This window comes from Hyla sarda, chromosome 1 (assembly GCF_029499605.1).
Source record: "Hyla sarda isolate aHylSar1 chromosome 1, aHylSar1.hap1, whole genome shotgun sequence".
Classification (NCBI taxonomy): domain Eukaryota; kingdom Metazoa; phylum Chordata; class Amphibia; order Anura; family Hylidae; genus Hyla; species Hyla sarda.
The window spans coordinates 208,451,030-208,472,223 of NC_079189.1; the positions used below are offsets into that span (position 1 = coordinate 208,451,030).

A 21,194-nucleotide genomic window follows, 5' to 3' on the forward strand; every position below is an offset into this window, starting at 1 on the left:
GTTAGATTCCCCCCTTTAGACAGCACATAGATTCCCCCATATTAGGCAGTACATAGTTAGAGCCTCCCTTTAGGCAGAACATAGTTAGATTCCCCCTTTAGGCAGCACATAGATTCCCCCATGTTAGGCAGCACATAGTTAGAGCTCCCCTTTAGGCATCACATAAGATTCCCCCATATTAGGCAGCACATAGTTAGAGCCCCCCTTGAGGCAGCATATAGTGGGATTTGAACACAAGGCAGCAGGCAAGGCAGCAGTGCTAACCTCTGAGCCACCATGCTACCCTTAGCATACATGTAATATCCACGGTTGCAAAAATGGACAGAGATGTCAACAGAGAGTACCTGAAAAATTAGGCATGTACACATGCCTGAAAAATTTGGTATTGTTGCAGCCGCTTCTGTAGCAGCGGCCATAAAAATTGCAGCACCATAACAATTGCAGCAGCAGAGGCCAGAAAAATTAGGCATGTACACATGGATGAAAAATTGGGTATTGTCGCAGCCGCATCTGTAGTAGCAGCCAGAAAAATTGCAGCACCAGAAAAAGTGCAGTAGCAGAGGCCCGAAAAATGAGGCATGTACACCTGGCTTGAAAATTTGGTATTGTCGCAGCTGTAGCAGCGGCCATAAAAATTGCAGCACCATAACAAGTGCAGCAGCAGAGGCCAGAAAAATTGGAAAATTGCTTCTGAACTTTTAAGCCCTCTGATGTTTTCCAAAAGTAAAAACATGTCAACTTTATGATGCAAACATAAAGTAGACATATTGTATATGTGAATCAAAATATTATTTATTTAGAATGTTTATTTTTCTTACAAGCAGAGAGCTTCAAAGTTAGAAAAATGCAAAATTTTTAATTTTTTCATCAAATTTTGAAATATTTCACCAAGAAATGATGCAAGTATCGACAAAAAATTACCACTAACATAAAGTAGAATATGTCACGAAAAAAAAATCTCGGAATCAGAATGAAAAGTAAAAGCATCCCAGAGTTATTAATGCTTAAAGTGACAGTGGTCAGATGTGCAAAAAATGCTCCCGTCCTTAGGGTTATAATGGGCTCCGTCCCCAAGGAGTTATAGTCCCATGCAAATCTACAGGAAATGTATGTTCCAGAGTAACTTCCGTACGGTTGGAGATATTCCAATAATACCTGGTACACATATTATCATATAAAAATATATGATAGTTAAATTAACCCTTACCTACACCCTTATATAAAATATGGGTTTTTGTTTCAAGTCTCATGCAAGTATATGGGACTTCCAGTACCTTACTCCACAAGCTCCGCTCTGCATCTCCTGGTGAATGTGTCGATCCAGCTTGCAAGCCCCACCCCATCTCACAAAGACACACCCACTGTTTAAACCCCACCCCTCTTATTCTCTACCCTTTTTGTGCATCGGTCTGGCTTGCAAATCACGCCCAGTCCCACAAAGCCACGTACCCTTTTATTTTCAGCTTACAATATCTTCATTACAAATCAGTCCCATCTGAGGACAGGATATGAGAATGGAAAATAAGGGCAGCATATGAGGTCGGGATATGAGGTCGGGACATGAGGACGTAATATGAGGACGAAATATGAGGACAGGATATGAGGACGGGATATGAGGTTGGAATATGAGGACAGGATATGAGGATGGGATGTCAGGATGGGATATGAGGTCAGGATAGGAGATCAGGATATGAGGTTGAGATATGAGGACAGGATATGGGGTTGGGATATGACAACAATATATGAGGAAATGAAGTCAAAAGCTTCCTCCTTTGTTGATTATCCTCCCGAACAAGGATTAGGAAGGAAAAAACAGGCAATGCCATGTACTCAGCTAGTTTTAAATAAAGGAACTAACAGACCTTTTTCTGGCTTTCTCTTTTTCCTTATTCTTTAGTTGTTATTTTGCTGTAAAATTCAAACCTGCATTTTTAAAATGTGATTCCTGTTGTTTCACCATGAGATTCAAGGAAATCTGCCACCAACCCTGTTCTGAATGGCTATAGCGAAAAAAAAAAAAAGTGTAATTTTGCAAATGCCTCTTGTACACAAGAAATTGTATTCTACTTACAAAGAAATAAACTCATTAATAAAATAAGCCCAAAGGCAAATAATTGTCATCCATGTAAAGGTCTGATCATGGGATTTGTTTTATACAATGACATGGAGTTTTTTTTGGTACATTATTAAGCCATGGTATATAATAGCAACACAAAAAGTTAGTTTAAGGATTCGTTTACACATGCATATTTTTGGTGCATATTTTGTGCAGCAGATTTTGCTACCTGTTAACTTATACGGGTAGCAAAATCAGCTGCAGAAAATATGCAGCAAAAATATACAGCAGATCCGATAAGCTTGAACAGTACGTTGGGTCCGGGTGCTTTCCGAGCCTGACAGTCATGCTTCAGCTCAAAAAGATGATCGCATCAGGGGCAGGACAATGGAGGCACAGCGGGAGCGCTGGAGGTAAAAGTAAATTTTTTTAATATCTCACACAATTACATAGTTTTGAAAAACATCCCTTCTGTCAGATAACTCCTTTAAACTTTTCCAAAAATAAGGTACATTTCGTATAAAAGATATATGTAAGTAAGCAAAACAGCAAACAAAACAGGAAATAATTTTCTACAGAAAAAGAAGCCCTTAGGTATCGTCACAGGGCACCTAGAAAAAAGAAGCCATTAGGTATCGTCATAGGGCACCTACATACCCAAAAGAAATGTGCAGTTACAGTAAGAAATATATTATATCAAGAGAAAGTAAAATAAAGTGAAAAAAGAGTAGAGGAAAGGGCTATCAGCCCCAACTTAAAATAGATGACCAAAACACAATAGGGATGAGAAGAGAAACAAGGGGAGAAGATAATTATAATTCGTAAAAAGTCTCTCACAACTCCAAATAATCAGATCTAAATAATATAACTATGGTTGCCATATTGCTTCCAACAGTACATCTTGTTGATCACTAAAGGGATGGAGATAGACTCGGTTCTAGCTATATCTAGTTTAGTGGCTAAAAATAGAAAATCTATAAATATTTATATTTGACAGTAAGGTCTTGTTCACATTGCCGTCAGACTCCACTATATGGAGTTCTGTCGGCAATCCGTCCAGTAGGACGGGAGTTTAGCGGAGAGAAAAATAGTGCAAGCTCTATTTTTTTCTCCGATGAAATTCTGTAAAATTACCAGGTCACCAACGGACCCCATGTAAGTGAATGGTAGTAGCCATTTGCATCCGACCCGTTTCAGGGTCTGATCGGCTAATAAAAAAAATTTAAAAAAGCTGATCACACCTTTAACCTCTTCAGGACACAGGGCGTATGGATACGCCCTGCATTCCGAGTCCTTAAGGACCGAGGGCGTATCCATACGCCCGTGGGAAATCCGGTCCCCACCGCTAGCCGGTTGGGGACCGGAGCCGGATGCCTGCTGAAATCATTCAGCAGGCACCCTGGCACATCGCCCAGGGGGATCCTGAGACCCCCCCATGTCGACGATCGGAGAAAATCGCATGTCAATTCAGACATGCGATTTTCTCCAATTCCGGGCTGATCGGGTCTCTGGTGACCCGATCACCCGGAAAATAGGGCTAATCGGAGTTGTCAGCGACAGCCCCGATCAGCGTAAAGGATAGGAGTGAGGTCGCAAAGCTGCGATCTACTCCCATCCCCTGCCATTACTCAGAACGGAGTTCTGACCAATGGCAGCGCAGGACAGGGGGTTGCCATGGCAACCCCCCGTTCTGCCCGCCCCTGGATGTCGAGGGGCTCTGGGAAGAAGATGGAGGCCGTACCTGCAGGAGAAGATGCCTGGGGACCCGGGATCTTCGCTGGAGCCTGCTGGATCCTGATCAGGTAGGGAATCCACAGTGGGGGGGATTGAAAGTGAAAGTAAATCGATCTTTACTGTGGCAACCACTAGGGGGGCCAAACTGCAACTCCCAGCATGCCCAGACAACCAAAGGCTGTCTGGGCATGCTGGGAGTTGTAGTTTTGCAACATCTGGAGGGTCACAGTTTGGAGACCACTGTTACAGTGGTGCCCAAACAGTAGCCCTCCAGATGTTGCCAAACTACAACTCTCAGCATGCCTCGACTGCCCAGGCATGCTGGGAGTTGTAGTTCAGTAACATCTGTCCCTTCAGATTTAGCAATTTTCATGACATTTTTGAAAATTGCTGCTCTACTTTGAAGCCCTCTAATTTTTTCGAAAAGCTAAAATATGTTCATTTTATGATGCCAACATAAAGTGGACATATTGTGTTTGTGAAGAAAAATAAAATTTATTTGGAATATCCATTTTCCTTACAAGTAGAGAGCTTCAAAGTTAGAAAAATGCAAAATTTTCAAAATTTTCATGAAATTTTGGGCTTTTTCACCAAAAAAGGATGCAAGTAACGCCGAAAATTTACCACCAAAATAAAGTAGAATATGTCACGAAAAAACTTTCTCAGAATAAGAATATTCGGTAAAAGCATTTTTGCGTTATTAATTCGTAAAGTGACGGTGGTCATAATTGCGAAAAAGGGTTCAGTCCTTAAGGTGAAAAAGGGCTGCGTCCTTAAGGGGTTAACGGGTTGAAAGCAAATGGCTGTGTAAACCTAGCCTAACTTTCTGCACATGTGGAATAGGGTCATTCAATAAAACGTCTGTTAACTTCTCCAGAATTACACGTGCCACTGAATATATGAAGTTATAGCTTCTGATCCAGAACCTAAGGACATACAGGCATTCCTAGCAAATATAAATCATCATGTCTTTTTCCATACCCGCGAAAGTATCATGGCGATCTTCAGTAGCCTGTCTGGTACTAAGTACCAGCATAGGACCACTTTCTATCCAGTTTCCACAAAGACCATATTAATAGAAATCTTGGCTGTGGTCTTCATCATCTTGGACTATTTGAAAAAATCTGAAGTCTTTCCCAGGTCCACCTCCCATTTCATTAGCTTACCCAAAATAGGCACAAGCCCTCTATAAATAAAAAGCTCTTCTGCCCCAGTGAGCCCATGGACAAAGATTCAAACACAGAGAAGGTTGTTATAATGGTAAGCTTGTTGGTTATAACAAAAGATCTTGGAATCTAAAAGTTTGTGGACAGTTTGAAAATAATAAAGGGACATGGCTCCCAGTGTATCTATGAAACCCCGTATTCTGAGAAATGCCTTATTGATCCACCAAGAGAAAGATGATGGGGCAAGGCTTGTGATTAAGTCAGGATTAACAAAATAATTAGACAAGGATAGGCAAAGTATCTCTAACCTCTAATCTCGTACCATGGCGAATGCTTGTGTACAATGAGAGACATCACATGTACATATAGATTAGTCCTAGATTATTAGTTTCAACTTGGTTTTTATTAAAGGTTTCATAGAATAGTAACAATAAAACAAAACATATTAAATAAAATAATGTTGACATTGATTGACATGACATATGTTAGATTCACAATGTCTGCAATAATACTTGGTATAAACAATTTGTGGGCACATTGATGGGAAAGGTCCGGACTGATCTCCAGTAAGAACGTGGTAGTAAGTATGAACTAACCAGAGGAAGAGTCCAGTTAGTGGAGGTTAATTATGTACACAAGTCCATATACAGGATGAACTGTGAGATACTGATGAATGGAAGGATTTGTCCAGAGACTATATATTGGTGTAATCTGAGTAATTTTTGATAGGACATCATTTGTACCTCATATTCCTGTAAGAAAAATATCAATATTATCACACACTGCGCTCCGGCTGCAATCACCGGCCGTGAGCGCATGTTCCCTGAATCCCTGACTGCCGTCGCGTCTGGGAATCGCATCACGGCACACGCCCGCATGCGAATCCCAGCCCGTCACTCACCATGCTCCGCTGCCGCCTCCTCCTCTATGTCTCAGCTCTGGTGTGTGCATCCCCGTCTCCTAGGGCGCGTGCGCGCCGGAGCTCTGAAATTTAAAGGGCCAGTACGCCCATAATTTGTTGTTACACCTGACACTACATTATAAATTCTCTGCACCCCCCCACACTTCCCCGATGGATCTTCAGTGCTCCTAGTCTGAAATTAAGTTTTCCATATTGCCTGTTACTTTACCGTATATCCAGACCTTCCACTACATTGTTTGACTTCACACCTTTGCCGCCTGCCTTGACCTTCTGCTACGTTTGACTACGCTATGGCCTTATCCTTCGGTACCTCGCCTAGCCCAGCTACCTGTGTGGTCGAGCCGTGTCGGGGGTAGCGACTTGGGTGTTGCCTGCCGCAGCAAGCCCATCCAGCCTTGCGGCGGGCTCTGGTGAAGACCAGCGGCACCTTAGACTCCGCTCCCCGATATGGTCCGAGTTATTAGCCACACTGGTTAGAAGATCCACATCCTGCTCCGTAACAAATATATTTTAAAATCCTGCATCACTTTTATGAAGTGAGTTCCAAACCTGATCTGACATTAACATCAGCACATAACTTATGTACCTGGTGCTTTATAGCTTGGGTTTTCATAGCCAAGCAGCTTCTTGCAAGCCTTACATTAGATGGAGTGGTGTTAAAGCACTGGAATCTGGAGCAGGGGAATCATGTTTTATGAAGTGACAAAGCACACTTATCTATTTGGTAGTCTGATGGATGAGTCTGGGTTTGGCAAAAGCCAGGATAACTTAACCTGCCTGTCTGTATTGTTTCAACCAGGGCTGTGGAGTCGGTAGATAAATGTTCCGACTCCAACTCCGGAGTTTTCTGCGCTTCCAACTATGACTCCCCGACTCCGACTCCTCTGTATTAATATGTGAATGTATTTTATACATTCCTTGAAGGAAAGAAAGGCAACATACATGTCATTACCACAGGACTACTGGCTGGGAAGCCAACAGTCTACTGTATTGAACAGTTTGTGTGCTGATCTGCTGCTGAAGATAGGGCAGTGGGAGGATCCAGGAAGGGGCATTTATTATAAAACATGATTTCCCTAGTAGAATCATAGTCAAGTTTAAAGGAGTACTCCGCCTCTAGACATCTTATCCCTTATCCAAAGGATAGGGGATAAGATGTCAGATCGCCGGGGTCCTGATGCTGTGGACCCCCGGGATCGCCACTGCGGCACCACGCTTTCATTACTACACATAGAGAGTTCGCTCTGTGCGTAATGATGGGCTATACAGGGGATGGAGCAGTGTGACATCATGGCTCCGCCCCTTGTGACATCACGGCCCGCCCCCTTAATGCAAGTCTATGGCAGGGGGCGTGACGACCCCCACACCCCTTCCCATAGACTTCTATTGAGGGGGTGGGCTGTGACATCATGAGTGGCAGAGCCGTGATGCACGATGCTCCAGCCCCTGTATCGCCCGTCATTACTCGCTCGCTCTGTGCAGTAATGAGCGTGCGGTGCCGCAGCGGCGATCCCGGGGGTCCCCAGCAGTGGGACCCCGGCGATCTGACATCTTATCCCCTTTCCAAAGGATAGGGGATAAGATGTCAGATCGCCAGGGTCCCGCTGCTGGGGACCCCCGGGATCGCCGATGCGGCACCGCACGCTCATTACTGCACAGAGCAAGCGAGTAATGATGGGCGAGTTCGCTCTGTGCCTAATGACAGGCGATACAGGGGCCGGAGCATCACTACATCACGGCTTCGCCCCTCGTGATGTCTAGGGGCGGAGTATCCCTTTCAGCTAACAATTGAGTTTACAAGTTTTTATAGCCTTAGCTGAATGTCAGCAGCTTTTCCAATGGTTTACAGCTTCAGTCTTGAACTACTGACCCTCCATTCCCTTCACTTATGCAAGTGTCTCTAGTCCTGCAAAAAACATATTTCCTTAATCCCTTATCAGTGAGAGGCTAGGTTACCCATGGGTTCCCTGTAACAGCAGGATACAACACTATGGAAAGTATAAGTATTGCCGCTCCTAATTGTGCGTTGTGTGCCAAATAGTAAAGCATGCTTCTTCACAGTCACTTAATGTGTTCGTTTTACGGTTACATGAGAGAATTCATTAATTATAACTTTTTGTGAATTGGGACATTTAAACTTGCTTTTTTTTTTTATTCCAATCTAAATTTAGTAGGAGTCGGAGTCGGTGCATTGTTTGCTGACTCCAGGTAGCCAAAATTTCGTCCTACTCCTCGACACCGACTCTGACTCCGACTCCACAGCCCTGGTTTCAACTGTAAAGTGGGAAAAAGTAGGGGTAATGCTATTGCAGTGTTCCAATACCTGTCTACAATACCTGTTCACTTTGGATAATAACAATTTATTAGTAATTTCCCTTATTTTACATTTTGGGGGACAAATATCATTGGCATTACACCACTTCAATATTCTAAATGTCCCTGAAAAATTTGCGCAATTGCATTTTTTCCACAATTTTCGGTAGAACATCTTTCAAAGTTGTCTACTGTTTGGTGCACTGTACACCACTTTTGCAGTGTAGATGTATTTAATATTTGCGCAAATTAAATTTAGAAGTGTTTTTTTTTTTGCGCAAAGCCTACCTTTTTGCGCAAACCTACACCACTTAATAGCACACGTACAAAAGTGTCAGATGCTAGAGCACAAAGCTTAAACCAATCAACCAATCTCTGCAGCTCACTGGTTTCTATATTTGTGCATAATTTATCAAGTCCTGTGCACCTTCTTGGTAAATTTTGAGCAACTGTGCAAACAATGCACCAAGCAAACGGGTAAAATCTCTACTACCTCAGACCAACATTGATAAATGTCCCCCATTGACACTATACACATGTTGTCTCTGTCACCAGACAAGCCCTTCAACTTTCTCTGCACTGCCACCACTGGTTAATATTGTAAATGTATATGAGAAGTGGGTCACATGACCTTTCCTCAGACAGGCTTCTGCTGAGAAGAAAGAGTAGTTCAGCACAGAGTAGCTATGCCCAGGCTGCAAAAAGAAAAATAACAAACTTTAACTCACGTTCCGCCACTCCCCCAATGTGCAGATATCTACTCTACTCTTCTACCTCTACTAGGCCCCAGACTTCTTCTGCATTCTGGAGCCTGACGCGTCACACTGTGCTGAGCTTATCTCCAGCCGCAGCGATGTCCCTCTTATGTCGGTGATACGCTGAGCCTCAGTGTTATGTAACGTCCAGGGCACAAGGAAGAAGGCTGGGCCTGGGCCAATTACTTGACCCTGAGGTGGGACACCAGCTGAAGTGGGACATTGTTGCAGCCAACACAGTCTCACATGTAGGTATAGTTGCCCCAAATTGGTATATATTTGCCCTACTAGATACAGTTTACTCAATAGGAATGAGTGCCCCCTAAGTAGGTAAAGTGGCTCCTAGTTGGTATATTTCTTCCCCAGTAGATATAGGTGCCCCTGGTAGGTTTAAGGGCTTCCCCTAGTAGGTGCAAAGCCCCCCCCCCCAGTACATAATGGTACCACCCAAGTAATTAGTTGTTCCCTTATTTAAAAAAATATATACTTACCTCTGCTCTTGCATCAATAAGATCTTCCCCTCCTATGCTTAATTTCTCTTCAGCATATCCCTTCCACCATCATTAACATAGGAGTGCAGCGATGCAGCACTGAGTAATGCTCACAGCTGACAATGTGTCAGCTTTGAGTTTTGCTGCATCAGCATGAGGAGTGGGTTAAGCAGTGCAGCAGCATTGTAGACCCCACAATCTGCCACCCGAGGTACTGTGCCTATGGATTTAAAATGGGATGTCCCAAAAGCTCCTGTAGGTGTACTGTGTAGGTCTCTCAATACATTTGGTCATATAGTGTATATGGTAGTATCCAGAAGTACTCTATATATTTTTTTATTGTAATTGTGTCTTCTACAACATAGCTAATCCAGTGCTACACAACATTGTAGATCTCAGCCACTTTATGGCATTTTGTTCAACAGCATGCTGTGAATTGTAGTACTACAATAGCTGCCTCTCTGCCTTTATTGGACATACTACAATCAGGCAGTGCTGCAGGACATTGCCTGGTTCAACTTATGACTGCATTCCTGAGACAACATTTTATTATCACTATTTATATAACACAGTACTTATATTAGAAGACGATTGATATTTTTCTATCATTGTTTTCTCCTAGCTATAATGGGACCTGGCCATCATCATTTACAGTACAAAAAGGAAAAAAAAAACCTTTTCATACCTATTCAGTAATACTTTCTTTTATATGTTAATGTTGTAAATTCCTGGCATTGTTTCTCTTTCATTCTCTATTGATTGCTGTAAAAAATTCCAAGTGTTGAGTAATCCTCTGTGATTCCGCTTTTATTTTTGCATAGTCCCGTACACATTCATATTATTTATCATTATTTCTTTTTAAAATCAACCCTTTTCAATAGAAAACAAATCTTATTCAAGTTTCAAGAAAATTCTACGTGCCCTGCAGCATTATATCACTTCCAACAAGAGCAAGATCACACCCTTTAGTCAGGTATGGATGAATGTGCACACAGGAGTGTTCCTGTCAGCTGTCAGGTCTGGTAAACACTCCCAAAATGCACTGAGGCAAAAAGGAGTGGCTAAGATTTCTTTTACCTGTACGGCTAGAGGAGTAATAATTAACTTCCCTTTGTCTTTTATAAACTACTCAGGTGTGCCGTCAGGTCATTCCCAGACTGTCATGTTTTCTTGGGGAAACTGCATATCAGAAAGTGAAATGCGGGGCAAGATTCTTCAAGCAAGGTAAGAGGAATCTCCTCATCTTTCCTAGTTACCTGTTCACCTTCACCAGGCAGCTGGAGTTCACAGACTGTTCAAGACTGAAATAATATAACCACTCCCTTCTATAGAAAGTATACGTAGGTCCTTTACATTTACTAAAGGTTGTATGTGGTGATTTAGAGAACCTTTATTCTCAGGCGACATTGAGCTCATATGTGCCTTAAACAGAAAGTGATCAACGCATTTTTCTTTATGTACTTTATCAACGCATTCAGCTTTAGTCCTTTTGAATCAATATTTAACTAAGTAACCGTTTACAGACTGGAGATGAAAGTCTACACTGCGTCTTTTGCCATGAAGCCATGCGTAACATGCTGACTTACTGAATGTGCCGAACACTTTTACAGAAAGCTATACTATAGGCCAACCATAGTGAGTACATCAACTATAAACACAGGTCAATGTTTTAGAACAGATTTAGCTTTTATGTTGTAGAAAAAGTTGGTACAATGTAATCATTTGCAATAAAAAGCCATTATTATGGCACATGGTTTTGTATACATGAATGTAGGATCTGTCTACCTTTGTTTTAGTAGGGTTTGATCAGGCTTGCCTTGAATCTTCTTGATATCAAGACTAACAAAGCCTGCTTTGCTATTCTTGCCATCACAAATACTGGAAATATAATGGAACCCTGAATCCACAAGTCACAGATATTTGTTTCAAAAAGGATCCAGCATAGCTGTCATGGCTCTATCGTAAACAGAAACTATGTTGCTATTTCCTGTGTAACTATTGCAAATACTTTCCAGAATAAGCCTTGGTGCTGTTTCAGTTCACGTTAAATGTGACTTTTCTTAAAATGAATACTTTTCTGTTCTTGTAAAAGGTGTTGATGATGAAAATACAATGTTTACCATAGTTAAAGGTGTACTCCATTCTAAAATGTATCACCTATGCTCAGGATAAAAGATAAGCGTCTGATAATGGGGTCTAACTGTTGGGACCCCTGTGATCTCCAAAATGGTGCTTAAAGGGAACCAATCAGCAACTTTTAGCATATATAATTCTTGGCAATAATTTATAACTTAATATCTTCACCATCCGTGGGGGCACAAACGTCCCCCGGGGATGGTGAGGATAATGATGTTAGCATATGTAGCGTATTGCCAAGTGTTATATATATGCTAAAATATGCTGATTGGTTCCCTTTAAATCGTCTAGTGCGTGGCCCAAGGTCCACACATCTCCTCCATGCATTCTCTATGGGAACCCCCTGCGAACAGACACTTGAATAGAGAATAGGTTTAAAAACGTTGGATACCCCTTTAGGATACATCATTGGTTCAATAGAAATTATTATATTTTTAAATCAAAAGTACCCTCTATGGGTATACTTGGGAGCCCATATTTCAGTTTCTACATTGTTGACTTGATTTAGAGAGATAATAAACAGCATGCAAGACAAGGAGGGTACAAAGCATGTTCATCCTTTCAGCTACGTTTTTCAGTATAGATGTAATTTACATCAAAAGTTGAATATCTTTGTACATTGTATAATTTACCTCATAATTATCCTGAGTTAGAGTCTGTATCCCTTAGCTACATTCAGTATTCTGCTGGTTGTTATTATTGGAAGCAATTGACAGCTTTCTTGTCAGACACATCCCTAGTTTGGGTGATCTCCTATTACAAGGCTGCATTCACACCACGTTTTTGTAATACAGTTCCCGTATACAACCGTACGGAACCGTATTGAAAACCATATGCATTGACTCTCCATTGAAAACCGTATGCCAAAAGATGCATCCGATTGTGTACTTTTTGCGTATTGTAAGGTTTTCTCAGTTTTTTTCCCGTACCCAAAACTCTAGCCTACCACGTTTTTTTGTCCGGGTGAAAAACTGTATTGAAACCGTATACGGTTCCTTTAACATAGGAGTCAATGGGAACCGTATGTATGTACGGTTCCATCCAGTTTGCACAATACGGTTTTTGAGTTTGCACATGTGCAGTCAGAAGAAAGCTGTCAACTGCTTCCAGTAATAACAACCAGCAGAATACTGAATGTAGCTACGGGATACAGACTCTAACTCAGGATAATTATGAGGTAAATTATGCAATTATGGAATGAAATGTAAAACATTTTTTTTTTTTTTTTAAGCGGATGCATAGCAACCGATGAGATCACTTCTTTCATTTTGTAGAGGCCTTGTTAAAAATGAAAGAAGCGATCTGATTAGTTGCTATGGACAACTGGGCAACTTTTCCTTTGCACAGGTTTTGATAAATCTCCCCTTATATTCTCCAGAAGAAAGGTGAACTGAACACTTTCTAATGTGTTTCCCTGCAAACTACAAATGATCTTTAATCTGATGGGGTCCCAGCAAAATAGCAACCAATCAACCAATGTCCTGCTAATTTTCAAGACCCTTCTAAAGTGTTCTATAAAAAAAAAAAAAAAAAAAACACTTTTAAGAACAATGGGGGGAATTCACAAAGAGTGGTGTCGATGCACATCTTTTAACCCCAATCATTAATACATTTATTACATGGTGCAGGGTATGTGATAAATATGATGCTGATCACATTTCTTACTTCAGTACTCCACTTTGTATGGTGCCCCCTCTGCGACTTTTCTACCCATGCAACAAAATGTGCAACTAATAACGCTGTCCACAGCCAGTTTGTAAGCCAAGCCAGGGCTGGTGTAGATTTGTGCCTCAGCACAGTTGCGACAAAATATGGAACACACTGAAAAGTCGCACATCATAAATTCCTGACCACTGTATAATATTAACTAAAATCCCGACTTTGTATGTTTTCTTTAGAAAAACCTTCTAAATGAAAAGTCGCTAAACTTTAGAGCAAAAAATCACTGCGCCAAAGAAAAGCCCCAAAGAACAGCAAATAAAGCTGGGGTAAAACAATTGATAAATTTGCCCCAATATCCCACTTTCACACTCTCTTGAACAAGCAGCAGCTGCTAATAGAAAAAGCACTCAAAGTTTTGATGCTTTGCTTCTTATTAAAGGCCCTTTTACACTGGCTAATTATCAGGCAAATGTGCTTTTGTAGGAACACCCTTTCCCGATAATTGGCACACTTTTGGTTGATTGCATCTTTTTTACTGCTACAAATATCATCATTATCAGCCACATACAGTCATGGCCGTAAATGTTGGTACCCCTGAAATTTTTCTAGAAAATGAAGTATTTCTCACAGAAAAGGATTGCAGTAACACATGTTTTGCTATACATATGTTTATTCCCTTTGTGTGTATTGGAACTAAACCAAGGAGGAGAAAAAGCTAATTGAACTTAATATCACACCAAACTCCAAAAATGGTCTTGACAAATTTATTGGCACCCTTAACTTAATATTTGGTTGCACACCCTTTGGAAAAAATAACTGAAATTAGTCGCTTCCTATAACCATCAATAAGCTTCTTACACCTCTCAGCCGGAATGTAAGACCACTCTTCCTTTGCAAACTGCTCCAGGCCTCTCTTATTGGAAGGAGGCCTTTTCCCAACAGGCCTTTCTCTCCACAGGTGTTCAATGGGATTTAGATCTGGACTCATTGCTGGCCACTTGAGAACTCTCCAGCGCTTTGTTGCCATACATTTCTGGGTGCTTTGTGACATGTGTTTGGGGTCATTGTCCTGCTGGAAGACACAAGATAATGGACACAAACCGAGCTTTCTGACACTGGGCTGTACAGTGCGACCCAAAACCCGTTGGTAATTCTCAGATTTCATGATGCCTTGCACACATTCAAGGCACCCAGTGCCAGAGGCAGCAAAACAACCCCAAAACATCATTGAACCTCCACCATATTTCACTATAGGTACTGTGTTCTTTTCTTTGTAGGTCTCATTCCGTTTTCAGTAAACAGTAGAATGATGTGCTTTACCAAAAAGCTCTATCTTGGTCTCATCTGTCCACAAGACGTTTTCCCCAGAAGGATTTTAGCTTGCAGAAGTTCATTTTGGCAAAATGTAGTCTTGTCTTTTATGTCTCTGTGTCAGCAGTGGGGTCCTTCTGGGTCTCCTGCCATAGCATTTCATTTTATTTAAATGTCGACGAATAGTTTGCGCTGACACTGATGCTTCCTAAGCCTGCAGGACAGCTTGAATATCTTTGGTACTTGTTTGGGGCTGCTTATGCACCATCCAGACTATCCTGTGTTGACACCTTTCATCAATTTTTCTCTTCCGTCCACATCCAGGGAGATTGGTTACAGTGCCATGGGTTGCAAACTTCTTAATAATGTTGCACACTGTGGACAAAGGTAAATCTAGATCTCTGGAGATGGACTTATAACCTTGAGATTGTTGATATTTTTTCCACAATTGTGGTTCTCAAGTCCTCAGACAGTTCTCTTCTTCTATTTCTGTTGTCCATGCTTAGTGTGGCACACAAACACACAACGCAAATACTAAGTGAACATCTCTCCTTTTTATCTGCTTTCAAGTGTGATTTTTATATTGCCCACACCCATTACTTGCCCCAGGTGAGTTTAAAGGTGCATCACATGCTTAAAACAATCTTGTCCTGCCCATTTTTGGAGTTTGGTGTGACATTATGTCCAATTTGCTTTCTTCCCTCCATTTTTTTGGTTTAGTTCCATTACACACAAAGGAAATAAACATGTGTATAGCAAAACGTGTTACTGCAATCCTTTTCTGTGAGAAATACTTCATTTTCTAGAAAAATTTCAGGGTGCCATGACTGTATCACCATGAGTAAATGGAAGATGTGCAGCTGGCAATGATGATGTTAAAAAGGCAAATGAGTTTTCGTTATGTAAAAGCACATTAAAGGGGAGAAAGAAAAACAACTCACCCCCTATAAACAGGTCAGGGGATAAGTGTCTGATCATGGGGGTCTGATCACTGGGGACCACCACGATCTGCTGAACGGGACTCAGCTCTCTGGGAAGAGCACATTCTGCAGAGGGCATGCTCTTTCCATTTTTTTGGTGAGCGCCGGAGATGTACCCTGATCTCTTTGACACTCCCATAGAAAATGAACAGAGCATGTGCTGTCTGCAGCATGCACTCCTCTCAGAGAGCCAGGTCCTATTCAGGAGATTGCACCAGGTTGGACCCCCACAATCAGACACTGATCCCCTTTTCCTGTGGCTAGGGGATGAGTTGTTTTTTACTGGTCTATCCCTTTAAATGAGTGCCTAAAAGGCATTATAGGGAAATTGTCACTACTGTATATATGTATCTGTGGCTAAACCTAGTGTGTATGCATTCACAGGATTTGTCAGGAAGAATAGTTGTTGGTTAATGGAAAGTTCTACCAACAGCTATCATAAGTGTATAGGTACCTTATGGTGGTATTTTCATTTCATAATGTTACCCCCTATCCACAGGAAAGAAGAAAACAAGTTGCATGGTGGGGCTCTGACTGTTGGAACCTCACCAATCCTGAGAATGGGGAAACATTGTCCCTGGCAGGAATAGTACACACCACGTGTGCGCAACCAGCACTCCATTCATTGCCTTTGGGGCCTCCAAACATTGCCTCCTCTGAGCTCTGTGATAACATATGCTAAGCATTATATCCAAATGTAATTTCCTCCATACCTTTTCTGTTGTTTGGGGTTAGGGACACTATAGCTGTCAGGGTTCATACACACAGGACATGGCCCCTACAGTGCATATGCTCTTGCTGGGATCCTTTTCTCCAGAGAATGTAGAGCTCAAGGTCAGTGTGGGAAGTGCCCAAATCCCACACTGTTATCTTATGAGATTGTTTCTTTCTTTATAATATTCTAAGAAGAATAACAGCAGCATTCCTTTTCCTTGAACTATAGTTACTTCTGCATAGCTGTTGAAATGGGGAGATAAGCTAGCTTTTTGAACACAAGTTATTCCAAAATTCTGGGGCGTTTGCAATAATAAGTCTGCCCCAGTGTTCTTAAAGGGGTTGTGCGCTGCCCTGCAGTTCGGAGCTCCGCTCACAGCGTCCGGAAGTTCATTACTCCGAACGCTGTGTGCCTTCGTGACGTCTCGCCCGCCCCCTCGTGACATCTCGCCCGCCCCCTCAACGAAAGTGTATGACTTTGGTAGAGGGGCGGGCGTGACGTCACGAGGGGGCGGGTGAAACGTCACAAAGGGGCCGGGCGTGATGTCACGTCCGGCAGCTGCGAACTGCGGGGCAGCGCACAAACCCTTTAAGAACACAGTAGTCTGACAAGGCATGCTGCAGTGTTGGAAAACTGTACCAGTTTTTACCATATATTTGAATGAGGAAAACTGTTCATTCAAAAACTTAATGGAAACCACACAGGTACAACCAGAGGCGTACCTAGTGTCCTGGACACCCCTGGCGAGGTGCTGCATCAGCGCCCCCCCCCCCCCCCCTGTAAAATAGAAATAAAACTCTAGTAAAGCCTGACATTGGATTTACCAGGCCTTCGTCTGACAGGCTTTCTCCAGCTCCAAAAAAAGTTCCCACCTGTTGGCTAAATAGATCTAGTGGCCCAGCTCAGAGCCCATCAGGAATTTAAGAGACCTATACAGTCAAATAGCCAGGACCTCCAATGCTGCTTGTTCCTATCTTGCACAATATCTTTTTTTTCTTAAGCTGGCAACCACTAGTAAGGAAGTATGCTTACAGTGCATAGCTGCAGCCCCCTAATTTTTTTTAAGGGGTAAGAGTCCTATCATACTGGCCAATAAGTGGTTAAACAGACCAATAGTTGCCCCATGCAATAGGCCCAGCAATCAGCTGATGAACCAGCAAACACTTGTTCATAAATTGATCGCTGGCTTTTCACAGGTTTAAAAATCCTTCTTTGTTGGCTGCACATTTCCCTTTGTAATAGGGCACAACTATTATCACCACATATATTACCATCATACTGTTACTGACCAAATCCTGTATACTGAGATCAGTATCACCAATAATACAAGTATATAAGGAGGAAATATTACCATTATGGGGCGTGGCTTGCCGCCGCTGAAGGTGGACGCCTAGTGTGTGAGCTCCCGCGCCCTGCAGCCGAAAATCAGCTATAATCCTGCTGTGCCCGCTTCCCGCTGATAAAGAGGAGCGCCAATCGCTGCCACAAACGGCTGTCCACCTGCCTAGACCTTTCAAATCCCCCTGGGAGCATCGCCCGTTACCTCCACGGGGCCGCCACCTCTACTCCGGCCTCTTTGCCTTCCTTGCTTTGCCTTCCTTGCAAGGCCTCTGCTACAGATCAGTGGGGACAGCGCTGCAAGGAGCTTCCTTCTTGCTTGCTACGTCAGGGGAGCCTTCGGGAGACCGGCGAGATACCCGACATCTGCTGCACACTGCCGCTCCCGCTCCGGACTGTTCACTTCGCGAGCATCCTGCCCTGTGATCACCATCTTATCGGCTTCCTCCCTCCTCTGCCGGGAGTCCGGAGAAGATGGCAGCTGCTGCCCGGACGTCGGCCTCTCCTGCCTCTGCTTCGGTACCACCAGTAAGTGGATCTCCTGCCCTGCCTGCCACACCTCTCCCCTCCCAGGGGCATTTCCTCCTCTGTCTTCTCAGAGCTTGCCGGCTTCTCCCCTTCCAGGCAGGGTGCGGGCGACCATCTGGAGCTGCATTAGTGAAGGGCCTCCATCTCCCCCTCATCTACACTCCTCCACCCTGCTTTACTGCAGCTTGTAGCCCTTCACCTGGCCCGCCCCTGCTGTCCCCAGAGCTGGTTGGGGACTGGACTGAGCCATCTTCTTCACCCTCTGGCCTCCTGGTTGATATTTTGCTGGAGGGAAATACTTTGAGTGAGCCCCCAGCCCCCAAACCGCCATGGGGCCATGTTGGCAGCCAGACAGTCAGCTGGCTTCTCCTGGACTGCCCCTCCTCAGAGTCCTACCTCAGACCCGTGGCCCCCGGTGGCCCTCCAGTCAGTCCCTGCAACCTCTCCTTGGGACGCAGGTCTAGACACTGACCTGGACTGCTCTGGATTGCCTGCCTCCTTCCCTATATCACCTAATCTCATCCAGTTTTTGTCTCATATTCCTACTAAAGATGACTTCATGGCCCTTATCTCAGAGGTTAAGGATACCTGCTGGGCTGAAATTTCTATGCTTCGTCAGGACTTGCAGCATGTTTCTGACTGGATGGAGGGCCTGGAGGAAGCCCATGATTCAACTCAATCCACTATTGTGGCCCAGTTGGACTTCCTTAATGACTTACACAGCCATGTAGTGGACTTGGAAAACTGGGTTGGCACAACAACATCAGGGTCCGTGGGCTCCCGGAGGCCACTCAAGCGGAGGATCTCCATGCAACGCTGGAAGCCATATTTAACATGATGCTGGGTGAACCTCCGTTTCACAGGATAAAATTGGACCCTGCACATAGGGCCATTCGGCCCTGCCCACCAATGGTCCTCCTAGGGACGTTATATGCTGTGTTGCTGATTTCAAATTGTTCGCTTAAACACTTTGACTTTGATGGCGCCCTGATCCAGCTTTACTAGGATCTTTCATGGATCACCCTACGCAAGAGCCATGGGCTGGTATCATACCCTGGTCCTGTTGAATAAACTGAATCCGATCATCCCTCCCCAATGCCAGCGTTGTGGCGTGGGCTTGGGTACAGTTTTTTTATATTTTCTGGTCCTGCTCGTGTATTGTGACCTATTAGACGATGGTCTGGCTGCTTCCTCATGTCTTGGTCCCCTTGGATCCCTTGCTCTACTTCCTGCACCTATCGAGTAGGGTCCTTCCGAAGAAGCCATTTAAGGTATTTTTACATGTGACCCTGGCTGCTAAAACTCTTATCGCCAAGCACTGGAAGCAGACTCTTCTGCCATCGGAAGACTATCTGATGGCCCGGGTCCGGATGATTCGCTCTTTGGAATCTCTTATGGCCTCTCTGAACAATATGATCCCTCAATTTGTGTTGGTCTGGGAGCCTTAGCATAGGTTTGTAGATCAGCAGCCTCTGTACTCTACCTTTTGTTGATTGTACCTTTTGGCTTTCCTTATTTTAAGCTTTTCTTTTTTTTTTTTTTTCTCTTCTCCTCCTTCTCTCTGACTCTCTTCTCTCTTGTGTCTCCTCTTGTTGATCATGTGGTGTGTCTCTCCCTGTTCCCTTCCTTCCTTCCCTCCCATCTTCCTTATCTCTTCCCATAGTATTTTTACGTGTTCATAGTCTGTTATGTTGGTACTGGCCTTCCCTCCATTTGGTGGATTAGCCTTGTTTAATTTTTCTTTTCCCTTTATTATTGTCCTCCCCGGAGGGATTGGTTTTCTCTTAGCCTTTTTCTTGCAAATTGATTGTGTTGTAGTCTTTAGTCTGCATTTCATTGTCAACTTTGCGATTTTCTCACCATATCTTTTATTGTATTATTTTTTTTTTATAAAAAATTTCAATAAAAATTTACAGTTGAAAATAAATAAATAAATATTACCATCATACTGTTGCTGATCAAATCCTTTATACTAAGACCAATATTATCAATAATAATACCAGTATACAAGGTGGAATATTAACACCATACAGATTACCATCATACTGTTACTGACCAAATCCTGTATACTAAGACCAATATTATTAATACCAGTATACAAGGAGTTTGAGAAAGGTCTCATTGAGAGACCAAAACGTAGCTTTTTGTCATATGGATGGGTGAATGAAGAACCAGTTTTTCAAACTTGAATGTAGTGCCAATTCTCTGCTTTTGGATAAAGTTTACAAGGAAGAATATCATCACCATACATATCATTGTCATACTGTTACTGATCAAATCCTGTATACTGAGGCCAATTACACCAATGGGTGATGTCTTCTCTGATTGGAGTCATTCACTTCTCATTTTCTTCTCTATCTGGCTCAGATCGCCATGATGACTTCTCCTGGCCAAGACTCTGAATAATCTGACAAACATTTTAGGTTCCTCTCTAGAGCACCATTCCCACCTCTTTTCAAACTCCCCATGTGTATTCCAGAAACACAGAGAAAAGTAAAAGCTTGCACTGCCACTGAATTCTTCAACCTTACTCTGTGGATTATGCTTTAGTGCCCCAGCATACAGTCTCTTTTAACCCCCAGCATGTAGTGCAAGTGGTGCACAGCCCAGGAAGTACATAGACATCCAAATAGTTCAAGTAAAAATGAATTGGTGGCACTCACTTGTAAAATCCAGCATGCTTTATTCTCTTGTGGAGCAGGGGGTTACAGCAATGCATTTGGTGAGTGACAATTGTTTCGCGCTGACACGTGCTTCTTCCTGGCTCACTAATACAAAGTCACTCTCTGGCACTAGATAAACATAATTTGATGCGTAACCTGATTACCTCACTGCGTCCTGCATGCAAGTTGCCTAGATACTAAGGACGCTAATCCTGTGCTGCTCTGATATAGGCTTTATGAATATATCAAACACACTTACTACACAATAATGTTATATTTAAAAAGGTACACCTTTTACCAACTATCACTATATTTATTACTTTCTTACACCAATAATCTAGTGAAATTTTAAATTATGTTAAACATAAAAAATAATGAAAGAGAGTCCTAATAAATCTACAAGTGAAGTTACAAGAACACGCTC

The 21,194-nt window shown here is 42.8% G+C and overlaps 2 protein-coding genes across 6 annotated transcripts in view; one reads left to right on the forward strand and one right to left on the reverse strand.

Annotated features, from left to right (window-relative positions):
- HERC3 (HECT and RLD domain containing E3 ubiquitin protein ligase 3) overlaps positions 1–21,194 on the reverse strand; it is a 179,786-nt gene that overhangs the window by 135,269 nt on the left and 23,323 nt on the right. The gene's annotated exons all lie outside the window — the stretch shown is intronic.
- The window catches only part of RASSF6 (Ras association domain family member 6), a 133,501-nt gene that overhangs the window by 57,810 nt on the left and 54,497 nt on the right, over positions 1–21,194 (forward strand). Inside the window, exons 1-3 of one of the 3 annotated variants that reach the window (XM_056567823.1) lie at positions 3,808–3,858; positions 10,319–10,410; positions 10,571–10,661. The gene's annotated coding sequence lies outside the window, so the exon portion shown is untranslated. The other 2 variants (XM_056567813.1, XM_056567832.1) reach the window with 2 other exon arrangements.